The 14,075-nt window shown below is 42.2% G+C and overlaps 1 long non-coding RNA gene across 1 annotated transcript; it reads left to right on the forward strand.

The window, feature by feature from the left end:
* Positions 1–90: 90 nt before the first annotated feature.
* Positions 91–12,936, forward strand: LOC111828247. Its single transcript, XR_002832053.1, has 2 exons — positions 91–384; positions 12,618–12,936. It is a non-coding gene; the product is annotated as an uncharacterized LOC111828247 (long non-coding RNA).
* The last annotated feature ends 1,139 nt before the right edge of the window (positions 12,937–14,075 follow it).

A 14,075-nucleotide genomic window follows, 5' to 3' on the forward strand; every position in this document is an offset into this window, starting at 1 on the left:
GGTGATAAAGCAGAATTTTTGAGAGGTTATTGGCTGAGTAGTCTCGCGGGGCGGGAGGACAGGAAGACTTGGCTTGGGATTCGTGAGAAAGGAGCGGAAGTCGGCCGCCGGCGCGGTGGAGCGGGGTGTGAGGAGAAAAAGGGGGTGTTTGCAGCCTCGGCGCCTGTCAACAGGTGAGCGTTAACCAGGAGCTTCTCTGAGGGGCTCCTGGCCCCTTAGGCCCAGCGGCGGCGGAGTCCGTTGTGAACATTGTGACTCACCCCTGAAGGTAGATGGAGCAGCGATACTGCGGCGCTGGGGCCCGGGACCTGGCGGTCAGCCCAGTTCGAATCCCTCCCTCGCCTGCTCGTGGGCCGCTGGGAGTCGTGTCAGGTGCACACCGCTGTAAGTAGGAGTTCGAGTCCGGCCTCTGCCACTCATCTCCCGAGGCCATGTTTATTCGCTCAGTTTAATGGGGCCGTGAATATACACTGATTTGACTTCATAATACATCGAGAAACTTGTCTCCATTTCCATGCCTGCGGGCCACCGTTGCCCCTGCCAGGAAGACTCCTGGCGCCTCCGCACCCGCTCTCTCTGCTCCCACCCGCGACCAATGGAAATAACTCAAGCCACATACTTAATCTTAATTTGTTTAGTAACTACGATTTTAAAAAGTTTAAAAACAACATCAAAACACATGTGTGAGTGGGTGGGTGGATGAGTGGTTAGAGCGTAGGTCGGCGCACCTGAAGGGCCCTGGATTCGATTCCTGGTCCGGGGCATGTACCTCCGTTGCAGATTGGATCCCCGACCCGGTTGGGGCATGTGCGGGAGGCAACCAATCAATGGATGTGTCTCTCTCACATCTTTGTTTCTTTCTCCCTCACTCCCTCTTCCCCTCCACTCTCTCTAAAACTCAATGGAAAAAATATCCTGACAATTTAAGGAAAAAGAGGTCATTGCTCCCAAGGATTTAAAAAAATGTTGTATTTAATCCAGTATAACCAAAATATTTCAGAGGTGATGGGTATAAAAAATACAAATGAGGTAACTTACATTATTTTACTCTGCACAAGGTATGTGAAATCCCATTCTTTTTACAGCTACATTTTCTTTTCTTTTAAAAAATATATTTTATTGATTTTTTACAGAGAGGAAGGGAGAGGGATAGAGAGTTAGAAGCATCGATGAGAGAGAAACATTGATCAGCTGCCTCCTGCACACCTCCTACTGGGGTTGTGCCCGCAACCAAGGTACGTGCCCTTGACCGGAATCGAACTCGGGACCCTTCAGTCCCCAGGCTGACACTCTATCCACTGAGCCAAACTGGTCAGGGCTACAGCTACATTTTCATCAGAAATAGTTGGTCTGGCTTTAAGTTTTATAACATTTACAGTCGAAAATGTAAATTCTCATGCCCAAGCCTTCCCATGAAAAATGTTCCACGAGCTCAATTGCATATTGGTTTTTAAATTGAAATGTTAGTTAACTAAAATTAAGTGACATGGAAAGTTCTGTTTAACAATGGAAGTAGCTATATTCAGCTGCTCATGAGCCCTTATGGCAAGTGGCTATTGTATTATTGGACAGCAAAGATCAAATTGGATTAGTCACTCTCCTGCTTATAATGCGAGTGATTTTCTGTTTTCCTCAGGATGAGAACACAATCACCCCTTTGGCTCCACTGCCCCCATGCACAGCTTTGCTTTTCAATGGTTCAGTTACCTGCCTCAATCTTGGTACGAAAATATGAAATGGAAAATTCCAGAAATAAACAATTCATGTCTTAAATAGTGCACTGTTCTGATTATCATGATGAAAAGTGAAATCTCACCCTGGATGGTGTGGCTGTGTTGGTTGGGCATCGTCCCATGCACTGAAGGGTCATAGGTTCAGTTGCCTGTCAGGGCACATACTCAGGTTGCAGGTTCAATCCCTGGTCAGAGTCTGCGGAAGGCAACCAACCAATCAATGTTTCATTCTCACATTGATGTTTCTCTTTTACTCTCTCTCTCTAAAATCAATAAAAATGTAAAAAATAAACACGTAACACCTGACTAGTCAGGGGCACTGACCGCTTTTCCCTTAGATTGTCAAATAAAAAAAATGACAACAGCCAACACAATAATAGTCATCTGATGTGAATGAATAAAAATTATACCTATATATTTTTTTGTCAGATCAACAAAACATATATTTTTTGGTGTGCCGCAGAATTGTAGTAATTAGTTTATGTGTGCCATGAAATGAAAAATGTTGAAAATCACTGATCTAGCATATCAGAGAGACCCCCCATTCACATAACATTTATTACAGTAATCGTTATAATTGTTCTGTTTTATTATTAGTTATTGTTAATTTCTGACTGTGCCTGATTTAGAAATTAAACTATCACTGGCATGTGTGTATAGGAAGTAACAGTATATTTAGGGATATATACTAGTATGTATTCATAGTTTTAGGCATCCTCTGGGGATCTTGGAACTGTCCGCCTCTGCTAAAGGGGCACTACTGTATTGTCTTTAAGACTCTACATGCTTTGTTTCCTACAACCCACAAGCCCCAATTTCAGGCCGGCCAAATTGACCCTCTCTTTGTTCCTTAAAAATCTGACATAGCACTCCCAGCTCAGAACCACTAACTAGATTCTCTTCTCCTAGTTCTTGGGATGGTTGGTGCCTTCTTGTCATTTATATCTCGCTGTTTAAATATCCTCTTCTCAGAGAAGAAGGTCCCCTGGATCAGTGGTCGCCAACTGGTGGTCCGCTGCCCTGGACAGTGTTCATACACAGAGTATAGGCCTGAATAGCACTGATCCAGCTTATTAGCATTTCTTATCCAGCCACCTCTGGGCGCCCCTAGAGTCTTAAGGCTACATATCTTTTTGTATCTACATGTCGCATCAATTTTTTTGTTTTTATTTTTTTGTTAATCCTCACCTGAGGATATTTTTCCATTGATTTTTAGAGAGGGTGAAAGAGAGTAAGGAAGTAGTGGATGTGAGAGACACATCGACTGGTTGCTTCCCACAGGCATGGCGACTGGAACCAGGGATCGAACCTGCAACCCAGGTATGTGGGAATGGAACCCGTGACCCTTTGGTGTGGGCCGACACTGTAACCATTGAGCCACATGGGCTATGGCATACATGTCACATTAAAACAATATTTTTTTGCATTAAAAAATGAAAAAAAATTTTGCCTTTGAAATTACTTGGCTACAAGAAAATTCACATTTGTGATGGCTGTGATTTGGCAATGATTGAGCCTATTTGGAAATTTTTGTGACTCAGGAAAATCTAATTTTCAAATTATTTCCAAATGTAATTTGATTGTTTATGAATACTAAATTTAATGATGAATGAAGTTGCCATAATGTTACATTTTCTAGATATTTAATTAAACATCTATTCATTCCAACTTTGTAGTTTTCCTTTTTCATTGTAGAACTGTTTTTCTTTATCCCCAGCCTCACCCTTTTCATAGCCCCCGGGAAAGCTCAACAACCGGGTGGTGCTAATAAAGAAAATGGCTCCATATAGCTGGCTGAATAATACTAATTTGTAAACCAGATCATGTCATTACTCTGCTTAAAACCTTCAAAGGCTTATCATACTTAGAATGAAACCTAAGATCTTTACTGTGGCTTAGGAGGCCCTACAGGGTGACCTCAGTTGACCTCTGCAGGCCTCATCTAACAGACTCCCTCTTGTCACCACTTTCAAGCCCTGCTTGCTTGTCTTTCAGCGCAAGCTTATTCCTGCTGCAGGGCTTTGCACTTGCTGTTCCCTCTGTCTGGAATCTGCTTCCTTCAGATAATTGTATGGTTGTCTCATTCTCATCATTTATGGTTCAACTCAAATGTCCCTCTCAAGCCTTCCTGGACTACCCTAGTTAAAGTAGCTCTTCCTTAATCACATCACCCTGCTTTATTATCTCAGAATCTGTACTTAATGTTAGTTTTGAGTTGTGCTTGTTATCGTTCGTCATCCCTTAATAGATTAAAAGCTGGCTGTGGACAGAGATCTTAACCTGCCTCACATTGACCTCTCAATGTATTTTTGGAGATTAGGATAGGGCCTCACACAAAATCTTCAGTAGATTTTTAAAAAAAGAATAAAATCCATATAAAAGGCTTAGCATACTACCTGGAATGTGAAAAACAATAAACATGAGCTGTTAGTACTACATAGTAATAAGTAGTTAAGTCTTCATTCTTATGTAATATTTCAGGTGCACACACTTGAAAAACTATAAGAAGTGCTCAAACAAAATACACTTTTACTCATTGACCAGATTAAGAAATAAAACATTAGGGATGCAATTGAAAGGCCCCTGCCTCAAACCTACTCCTTTCTCCTTTCCCTCCAATGTAACTACAACCCTGGATTTGGTGTTTATTTTTCTGTGCATGTTGTATATCTTTTTTTTTTAATACATTTTATTGATTTTTTACAGAGAAGAAGGAAGAGGGATAGAGAGTTAGAAACATCGATGAGAGAGAAACATCGATCAGCTGCCTCCTGCACACTCCCCATGGGGATGTGCCTGCAACCAAGGTACATGCTCTTGACCGGAATCGAACCTGGGACCCTTGAGTCCGCAGGCTCATGCTCTATCCACTGAGCCAAACCGGTTAGGGCTGTTGTATATCTTTATATGCATGTGTCTTTAAACAATATATAGTATTGTATATCATGTTCTATAATCTATATACATAAAAGCCTAAATGACCGTTACCACCAGTCGACTGGTTGCTATGATGTGCACTGACCACCAGGGAGCAAACGCTCAATGCAGGAGCTGCCCCCTGGTGGTCAATGCACTCCCACAGCCAACCTCCCACGGCCAGTCAACCTCCACGGTCCCTCCCCCTGGCCAGCCGGCCCCAGTCGGCCCCGATTGGGACTGGGTGAGGTGGCCCCAATTGGCTCCAATCACTGGCCAGGCCAAGAACCCTACCTGTGCACAAATTCGTGCACCAAGCCTCTAGTTTTATATAAATGATATAAGTGCAAAAAAGAGTTAACCTGTCTAGCTGGTGTAGCTCAGTGGTTGAGGGTTGACCTATGAACCAGGAGGTCATGGTTTGATTCCCTGATGGGGCACATTCCTGGGTTGTGGACTTGATCCCCAGTAGGGGGTGTGCAGGAGGCAGCTGATCCATGAATCTCTCTCATCATTGATGTTTCTCTCTCTCTCCCTCTCCCTTCCTCTCTGAAATCAATAAAAATGCATTAAAAAGAAAAAAAGAGTTAACCTAACAGACCTAAGACCGCTATTCTTGGAAAGGCCTATTGGCAGTGTTAGTCCTTGGCTGGTGTCTAGGAACTTGGATTTTAGGAGGGTTCCCACTAGTCTATATATATAAAAGCCTAAGCAACCATCCAATCGTTTGACCAGCTGACCAGTAGCTATGACGTGCATTGACCACCAGGGGGCAAACACTCAATGCAGGAGCAGAAACCACAGGCATGGAAACATGGAACAGACTGATGAATCTCAGAAGGGAGGGAGGAGAGGGGAGGGCAGGAAGAGATTAACCAAAGATCTTATATGCATATTAGAGGCCCGGTGCACGGATTCATGCACTGGGTGGGGTCCCTCTGCCTGGCCTGTGGGGATTGGGCCCAAACCGGCTCTCCGATATCCCCCAAGGGATCCCAGATTGCAAGAGGGTACAGGCCAGGCTGAGGGACCCCACTGCTGCACGAATCCGTGGACTGAGCCTCTAGTCCTTAAATAATAAGAGTGGCTTGTGGTGCCTTACCTATTTGTACATTGTGGTTTTACATTGTGGTTTACGTTCAACACCTGCTTTCTTTCTGGAGCTTGAAATTTTGGTACTTGATCAGACCCCAATAAATATTTTAGCACTGAGTTTCTGATGAGCTTCCCTGGTCGGCAACATTTCACACAAGTTGCTACAGCTCTACTGCAGGAACTAAGTGTGTCTCATGTGACTCCACTAGGAGAGGATTTGAGGAAGCTTGCACCCGGTTTCTTCTAGACATCACCCCATGTGTCTTTTCCCTTGGCTAATTTTGCTTTGTATTCTTTCATGCTAAATTCTGTGGGTCTTCCTAAAGAATCATTGAACCTGGAGGTGATCTTGGGGAACCTTGACACAATATCATACTGGATGTATATCCTGACAGCGCTGGATCTAGGGTAAGGCAAGCAAGGCACATAGGGTACCAAATTCGACACGCTCACTCCCAGGGTCACTTAAGTGTCCAACATGTACTTGCATGATCTTGAGGGTGAGTGCCTCCTAAAATTTTCACCCTAGACACATCACTTGCTTCATTCTAGTCCCTGCCCTAACTTATAAACTTGCTTTTTTCGTCCAATATAATGCTTTGAGATTTATCTATGTTGACGCATGTATTTGGCTCTAACTCATTTATTTTTACTGCTAGAAATCTGTGCTTTCTGATGTAGCCACTAGCCACCTGCAGCTAAAACATTTATTTTCCTAGTCACACTAACCAAATTTCATATGTTTAATAGGCACCTGTGGCTAGTGGCTACTGCATTGGACAACATGGATAGAGAACACTTTCATGATCGTAGAAAGTTTTGTTGGACAGTCACCCCTTGATATTTAGGTGTTTCAGATTTCTATTACAAACAGTGTTACAGTGTTCATTGTTATGTATGTCTCCTTGTGTACACATGCAGGAGTTTCTCTAGGATACTTACCTAGGAGTTGAATTGCTGGCTTATGGGTTATGGGAGTACTCATCTTTACTAAATATTGACAATTTGCTCTTCAAAATGATCATCCCAGTTTTCACTTCCCATCACCAGTGTTGTTATTGCTCAGTGTCCTCATCAACACCTGATTTTATCAGATTTTTACATTTTTGTCTTTTGATGGATGTGAATTAGTGGTTTCAGTTTGCATTACCTTGATTATTGTGAGGTTGAGCTATTTTCATATGCTTATTGATTGACTGTCTTCTGTTAATTGCCTGTTCATATCTTTGCCCATTTTCCTACTGGGTTGTCATCATCTTACTCCGTTCAGGAGTTCTTCTCACATCTGAGATTTTTATGAAAAGGCAAATTTCAGGAGACTTTTGATGTTCGGAATTTATTATTATTACTAGAGGCCCGATGCATGAAGAGATTCGTGCAATAGGCCTTCCTTCCCCTGGCTGCTGGCACCAGTTTTCCTCCGGCACCTGGGACCCAGGCCTTCGCTCTGGCTGCAACGGAGAAGCCAGGCCTCGAGGCTTCTCTGCTCCAACTGCAGCAGAGAAGCCAAGCCTCTTCAGTGTTCAGTCTTCTTCAGTCTTTGCTCTGTGCCTGCATATGCAAATTAACCGCCATCTTTGTTGGGTTAATTTGCATAGTCATCCTGATGGGCTGGTGAGCGTAGCAGACACCAATTTGCATGTTTCTCTTTTATTAGTGTAGATTTTAATGTCATCAGAATTATCAACATATATTTTGTGGGGTTTTTTTTGCCTTGCTTAAGAAATCTTACCTTGAGATTAATAAGGTATCCTATTGTGTTTTCTTCTGGAAGTTATACTTTTCATATTTAGCTTTAAAAAAAAATCTGCCTGGACTTTGTTTTTATTTTTTTCACATGGATAACCACTTGTCCCGGTTCCATTTATTGACTAATCCAGTGGTTCTCAAAATGTGACCTTCTGTGGATCCCCAAGAGTCTTTTAGAGGGTCCAGAATATAAACTCTTTTCATAATAATTTAAAGGAGCTATTTGCCTTTGTCATTTGTGCTGTGTTATCATGTGCATTATTGGTATAAAAGCAATGGTGGGTAAAAACTGCTGGCACCTTAGCAGGAATCAATGCAATGTCACCAAACGCTAGCAGTATTTGTTATTGTATTCCTCACCCCCACACATTCAATGTTAAACAAAATACTTTCACTTAAGACTACTACCTTTGAAGAAGCAATGAAAAGTAGTAATTGTGTTAAAGCTTTAGCTCTGCAGCAGGTCTTTTTAATATTCAGTATGGTGGCATAGGAAGTTTGCATAGAGCACTTCTAGTGCATGGAAGAATGATGGCAGTTTAGGTAATATACTTGTACAGTTGTTTGAGTTGAGAAAAACTGGCAACTTTTTTCATGGAGCATCATTTTTACTTGAAAGAATGACAGACTATGGTTACTCAGATTAGGATATTTGGCAGATATTTTCTCAGAAATGAATGAAGTGAGCTGGTCACTGCAAGGACAACTTATGGTTGCCCATGATAAAATTCAAGCTTTCAAGCAAAACTTAGATATTTGGGAAAATTTTATTCACTACCATGAATCTGGCAACTTTTCAGTATTTAAAAGCTTTTTGATGAAACCAATGATGATATTTGCAAATAAAGACTTTAAAAATATTGTGTAGTGAAATGTAATAACTCAGTAGATCAGTATTTTCTCAAAGACCAATGTATGATGTTACAAAAGCATGATAGGGGAAAGATCAATTAAAACTGCGTGACAAATATGTTTCAATGTAATGCAATAAATTGATACAGTTTCCTGTTCCACATTGTAACTAACTGTAATACACCGCCACTTGAGTTTTGGTGTAGTAACAGAGTAGAATATCCTCAATTAGCTGAAAAGGCTATAATACTTCTCCATTTACAACTATTTATCAATGTAAGGCTGGATTTTCTTCATATTCTTCAACCAAAACAGCATATTGTAACAGATTGATTGCAGTAGCCTATGTGAGAACCCAGCTGTCTTCCATTAAGCTGGTAGGAGCTTTACAAAAATGTAAAATAATGCCATTCTTTTCACTGCTTTGTTTATAAGTAAATAAATAAATATATTTTAATTATAGGTTATTTATGTTAACATTTAATAAACTTATTAGCGAATTTAAGTTAGTTAAGTATTTAATTTTTAAATCAGTTTTAATTTCCAGATCAGTCAATATAAATAGAAATAAACCCTATGCCTATAAACAATAACTCTTTAGGTTTCTCATTAATTTTTTAAAAAGACTTAATTTTTTAAGAGCAGCTTTAGGTTCACAGCAAAATTAAGAGTAAGTTACAGAGATTTCCCCTATACCCACAGCACACCCCCTAATCCCCCATGCATAGCCTCTTCCTTTAACTTCCCCAGCAGGGTGGTACATTTGTTACAATTGATAAATTGTGTGGACACATCATTATCAGAGCATGAGGTCCATAGTTTACATTAGGGTTCACTCTTGTGTTGTACATTCTGTGGGTTTGGACAAATGTATGACATGTATATAGTCTCATACAGAGTTTTTTTCACAGACTTGAAATCTTTGGGGCTTTGCCTAGTCACCCCCCCCCCATCCTTGTTAATTTTTAAGAGGATAACGGAATCCCTATACTACAAAATTTGAGCTCCTCTAGACTAATCTATTCTTTTCTTAGTGACTTATAACCTCTGTCTAGAGCAAGTTTCCATCTAGTCACAGGTCTCTTCATTGGCCTGTTTTTCTCTTCCTGTGCTAACACATCATCTTAAATATTATCACACCATAACCAATCTTGGCAGGGCTAGTTCCCCACCTTGTTCTTTTCTTCTTCCATTTATATTAGTTATTCTTGGTCTTTGTTCTTCCACAGAAAGTAGGACACACAAATACTTTTTCCTATTACAGAAGTAATATATGTTTAAAGCAAAAACAACAGAGTTGCAAGAAAGTAAAAATTACCCATTACAGCACTGCCATGCCAGTGTGGCTCAGTGGTTGAGCATTGACCTATGCAGGAGGTCGACCTATGCAGCTGATCCCTGTTGATGTTTCTCATTGATTTTTTTTTGTTAAGTACTCACCACTTTTTTATTTTTTTAATTCTCCATTGATTTTTAGAGAGAGTGGAAGAGAAAGGGAAAGACAGAGAGAAACATTGATGTGAGAGAAACACATCAGTTGGTTGCCTACTGCACAAGCCCAACTGGGGCCTGGGCGGGGGAGGAGCCTACATCCAAGCTCTTGACCAGAATCAAACCCGGGACCCTTCAGTCCGCAGGCCGATGCTCTATCCACTGAGCCAAACCGACTAGGGCTCACCACTCTTTTTTTTTTTTTTTAATGATTTTTAGAGAGAGGAAAGGAGACGGTTAGAGAGATAGAAACATTGATGAGAGAGGAGCATCATCGATCGGCTGGCTGCCTCCTGCACGCCCCCTATTGGGGATTGAGTCTGCAACCTGGACATATGCCCTGACCCCAAATCGAACTGGTGACCTCTTGATTCCTGAGTCAGTACTCAACTGCTGAGCCAGACCAGTTGGGCTCACATTGATGTTTCTGTCTCTCTCTCTCCCTCTCCTTTCCTCTGTCTCTAAAAGTCACGCCTGGCTGGTCACAGTTCCATCCCTGGTCAGGGCATATGCCCCGGTTGCTGGCTTTATCCCCAGTGTGTGGGGTGTGCAGGAGGCAGCTGATCAATGATTCTCTCTCATCATTGATGTTTCTGTCTCTCTCCCTCTCCCTCTCCCTCTCTCTCTCCCTCTCCCTCTCCTTTCCTCTCTGAAATCAATAAAAATACATTTTAAAAATCAATAAAAATATATTTAGGAAGATGGCGGCGTAGGTAAACACCGGAGACCGCCGCCGTAAACAACCACTTCAAAAATACAACTAAAAGTCTGAACAGACATCAACCAGAACCACAGGAAGGCTGGCTGAGGAGAGACTCTTCAACTAGAAGCAAAAACAACAGCAGTCCGACGCACAGAGGAGGCGCAGTGTGGAAAATTTAAAGGTATGGTGGTGAGGTGGTGCGCGCGCAAAGCGGGCTGGTGGCTGAGGGCGCGGTTGTCGTTTTCACTCAGGAGTGAGTCTCAGACTCTGGGCTACAGATCCGGGCGAGTCTCTAGGGACCCAGACTCAAACGGGAGAAGCGGGACTGTCTGGCTACGGCCCCTCCGAGGTTTGCAGCGATTGCTGGGACAGAGAGGCAGAGCCCTTGGGGACGGACTGAGAGCGGCCATAGCTGCTCCCTCCCCCCGCCCTGTTGAGCCCGCCCCGCCCAAGCACTGCGCACAGACATTTGCCGATCGCCTCAGGCAAGGGCAGGACTAGCGCCTCCCCAGAATCCTACAGCCAGTCGGTCTGCTGGTCAAATCCCTCCAGTGTTAACTACAACAATTAAGGCTTGGCTAGAACAAGACTGCGCACAGAGACCACAAGGGGGTGCACCAAGAAAGCATAAAAGATGCGGAGACAAAAAAACATGACAGAAATGGAGGATATGGAGCTAAGAATCGCAATTTTGAGGGCTTGCCATAAATTTGTGCAGAGCCTCACGAAAACTAATGAGACCCTCGATGCTACGATAAAGAAATTAGAAAGTAAGCATACACGGACTGAAATAAAGAATATTATACCCAATAGCAGACCAGACGAGCACAAGAATCAAACCAAAGATTCGACAAAAAACACCCAATTGGAAAAGCAAAATGAAAAAAGAATCCGAAAATGTGAAGATAGTGTAAGGAGCCTCTGGGACAGCTTTAAGCGGCCTAATATCAGAATTATTGGAGTGCCAGAAGATGAGAGACAGCAAGATATTGAAAACCTATTTCAAGAAATAATGGCAGAAAACTTCCCCCATCTGGAGAAAGAAATGGACTTACAGGTCCAAGAAGCGCAGAGAACCCCAAACAAAAGGAATCCAAAGAGGACCACACCAAGACACATCATCATTAAAATGCCAAGAGCAAAAGACAAAGAGAAAATCTTAAAAGCAGCAAGAGAAAGAGGCTCAATTACCTACAAGGGAATACCCATACGACTGTCAGCTGATTTCTCAACAGAAACTTTGCAGGCCAGAAGGGAATGGCAAGAAATATTCAAAGTGCTGAATACCAAGAACCTACAACCAAGATTACTTTATCCAGCAAAGCTATCATTCAGAATTGAAGGTCAGATAAAGAGCTTCACAGATAAGGAAAAGCTAAAGGAGTTCATCACCGCCAAACCAGTATTATATGAAATGCTGAAAGGTATCCTTTAAGAAGAGGAAGAAGAAGAAAAAGGTAAAGATACAAATAATGAACAACAAATATGCATCTATCAACAAATGAATCTAAGAATCAAGTGAATAAATAACCTGATGTACAGAATGAACTGGTGATTATAATAGAATCAGGGACATAGAAAGGGAATAGACTGACTATTCTTGGGGGGAAAAGGGGTGTGGGAGATGCGGGAAGTGACTGGACAAAAATCATGCACCTATGGATGAACACAGTGGGTGGGGAGTGAGGGTGGAGGGTGGGGTGGGAGCTGGAAGGAGGGGAGTTATGGGGGGAAAAAAGAGGAACAAATGTAATAATCTGAACAATAAAGATTTAAAAAAAAATAAAAATATATTTAAAAAATTTATCCACTACTGGTAAACTGTTAATCTCTTAATGTATAACTTTATATTCTGCATATATTGTGCACACACACAATTTTACATATATTGTGCACACACACAATTTTATATATGAATACACACTTTTTGCATATATGTTTTTTAAACTGGGGCAGTCTTTTATATCCTTTTTACACTTAGTATTATGAATACATTTCCGTGTCATTTAATGTTCTTTTACATCTTTTGTTTTGTTTTGTTAATCCTCACCCGAGGGTATCTTTCCATTGATTTCTAGAGAGAATAGAAAGGAGGGGAGAGACATGAGAAAGACACATTGGCTGCCTCCTGAACATGCACCTTCCAGGGCCGGGGATCGAGCCTGCAACTGAGGTTACATGCTCTTGACCAGAATTGGACCCGAGACCCTTCAGTCTGCAGCTCAACAGTCTTACCACTGAGCCAAACTGGGTAGGGCTACATCATCGTTTTTAATTGTTACATGGTATTCTGTTTGTATTATTTATTTATTTATTCTGTTTGTTTTGATGTACATCATTTATGTAACTATTTTTATACTGAAATTTTAGATTATTCTTTATGTTTCACTCTTAAAAGCCTGACTCCAGTGAGTCTTCTTGCTGCTGAGTCTTCATGCCCATGTGTGATTCCTAAGGATTGATTCCCAGGAGAGGACTGGTTGGCTTAAGCAGCGGTTCTCAACCTGTGGGTTGCGACCCCTTTGGCGGTCGAACGACCCTTTCACAGGGGTCACCTAAGACCATCCTGCATATCAGATATTTACATTACGATTCATAACAGTAGCAACATTACAGTTATGAAGTAGCAACGAAAATAATTTTATGGTTGGGTCACAACACGAGGAACTGTATTTAAAGGGCCAGAAGGTTGAGAACCACTGGCTTAAAGTGAGGACTTCAGTTGTGAGAAGCTGGGATTGTTTGGTCAGAGGCAGAGGCTGGTGGAAGACAGTAGGACAGGACAGATAGAAAAGAGTAGCAGTTATTAGGGTTTTGGTCAAGGAGAGTCCAGGTTAAGTGAAAAGTGATTGATATAAATAGGAAGGGAAAAGCCAGCAGGTGCCTGTCATCACTGCTGGTTTCCATGACTGCCATGTTTGAAAGGGTAAGAGAGGACCCGACTAAGCTTGAAATGTTGTGGGGATAGAGGTCCATCCTCAGCCCAGCTCCCCAAGGCTTTCCCAAGAGTTTGTGGGAGAGAGGAGGTTTCTCAAGGCCAGGGGCCCCCAGTGCTCTCAGTCCTTTGGGGATCTGAAAAGACTCTTCTGTTGCTCTGAATTAAGGCCTTCCCTTTGACTTGATTCCCATGGGTCCACCCTGGACAGTCCTACTACTAGCTACGTAGGGACCATCAGGTGTTGTCAGTGGGCATTTCCTCTGACTCTGGGAGCCAGATTGTCAGCCTCCTTTATTGTGTGCCAAGTGGGGTTGGTGGGCAGTGATGAGAAGTGGGCAACTGCAGCTGCGTGCAGATAGCCCTAGAGGCAGCCCTGGGATCTGAAGACCAAGATGGAGGCCTGGTGCAGCACTTTCTTATTAGCTGAGTGAATGTGGATATATTCTCTAACTATTGTGGGGATATTCTCTAACTTTTCTGGGCTTCAGTGTCTGCAGCTATAAATGGGGCTAAGTAACACCTGCCTCACTGGGTCATTGAAAACATTAAATTGGATAGCATATGTAAAGTATCTAGAGCAGTGGTTCTCAACCTTGGC

The sequence above is a fragment of the Myotis lucifugus genome, unplaced genomic scaffold (genome assembly GCF_000147115.1).
Source record: "Myotis lucifugus unplaced genomic scaffold, Myoluc2.0 scaffold_310, whole genome shotgun sequence".
NCBI lineage: Eukaryota > Metazoa > Chordata > Mammalia > Chiroptera > Vespertilionidae > Myotis > Myotis lucifugus.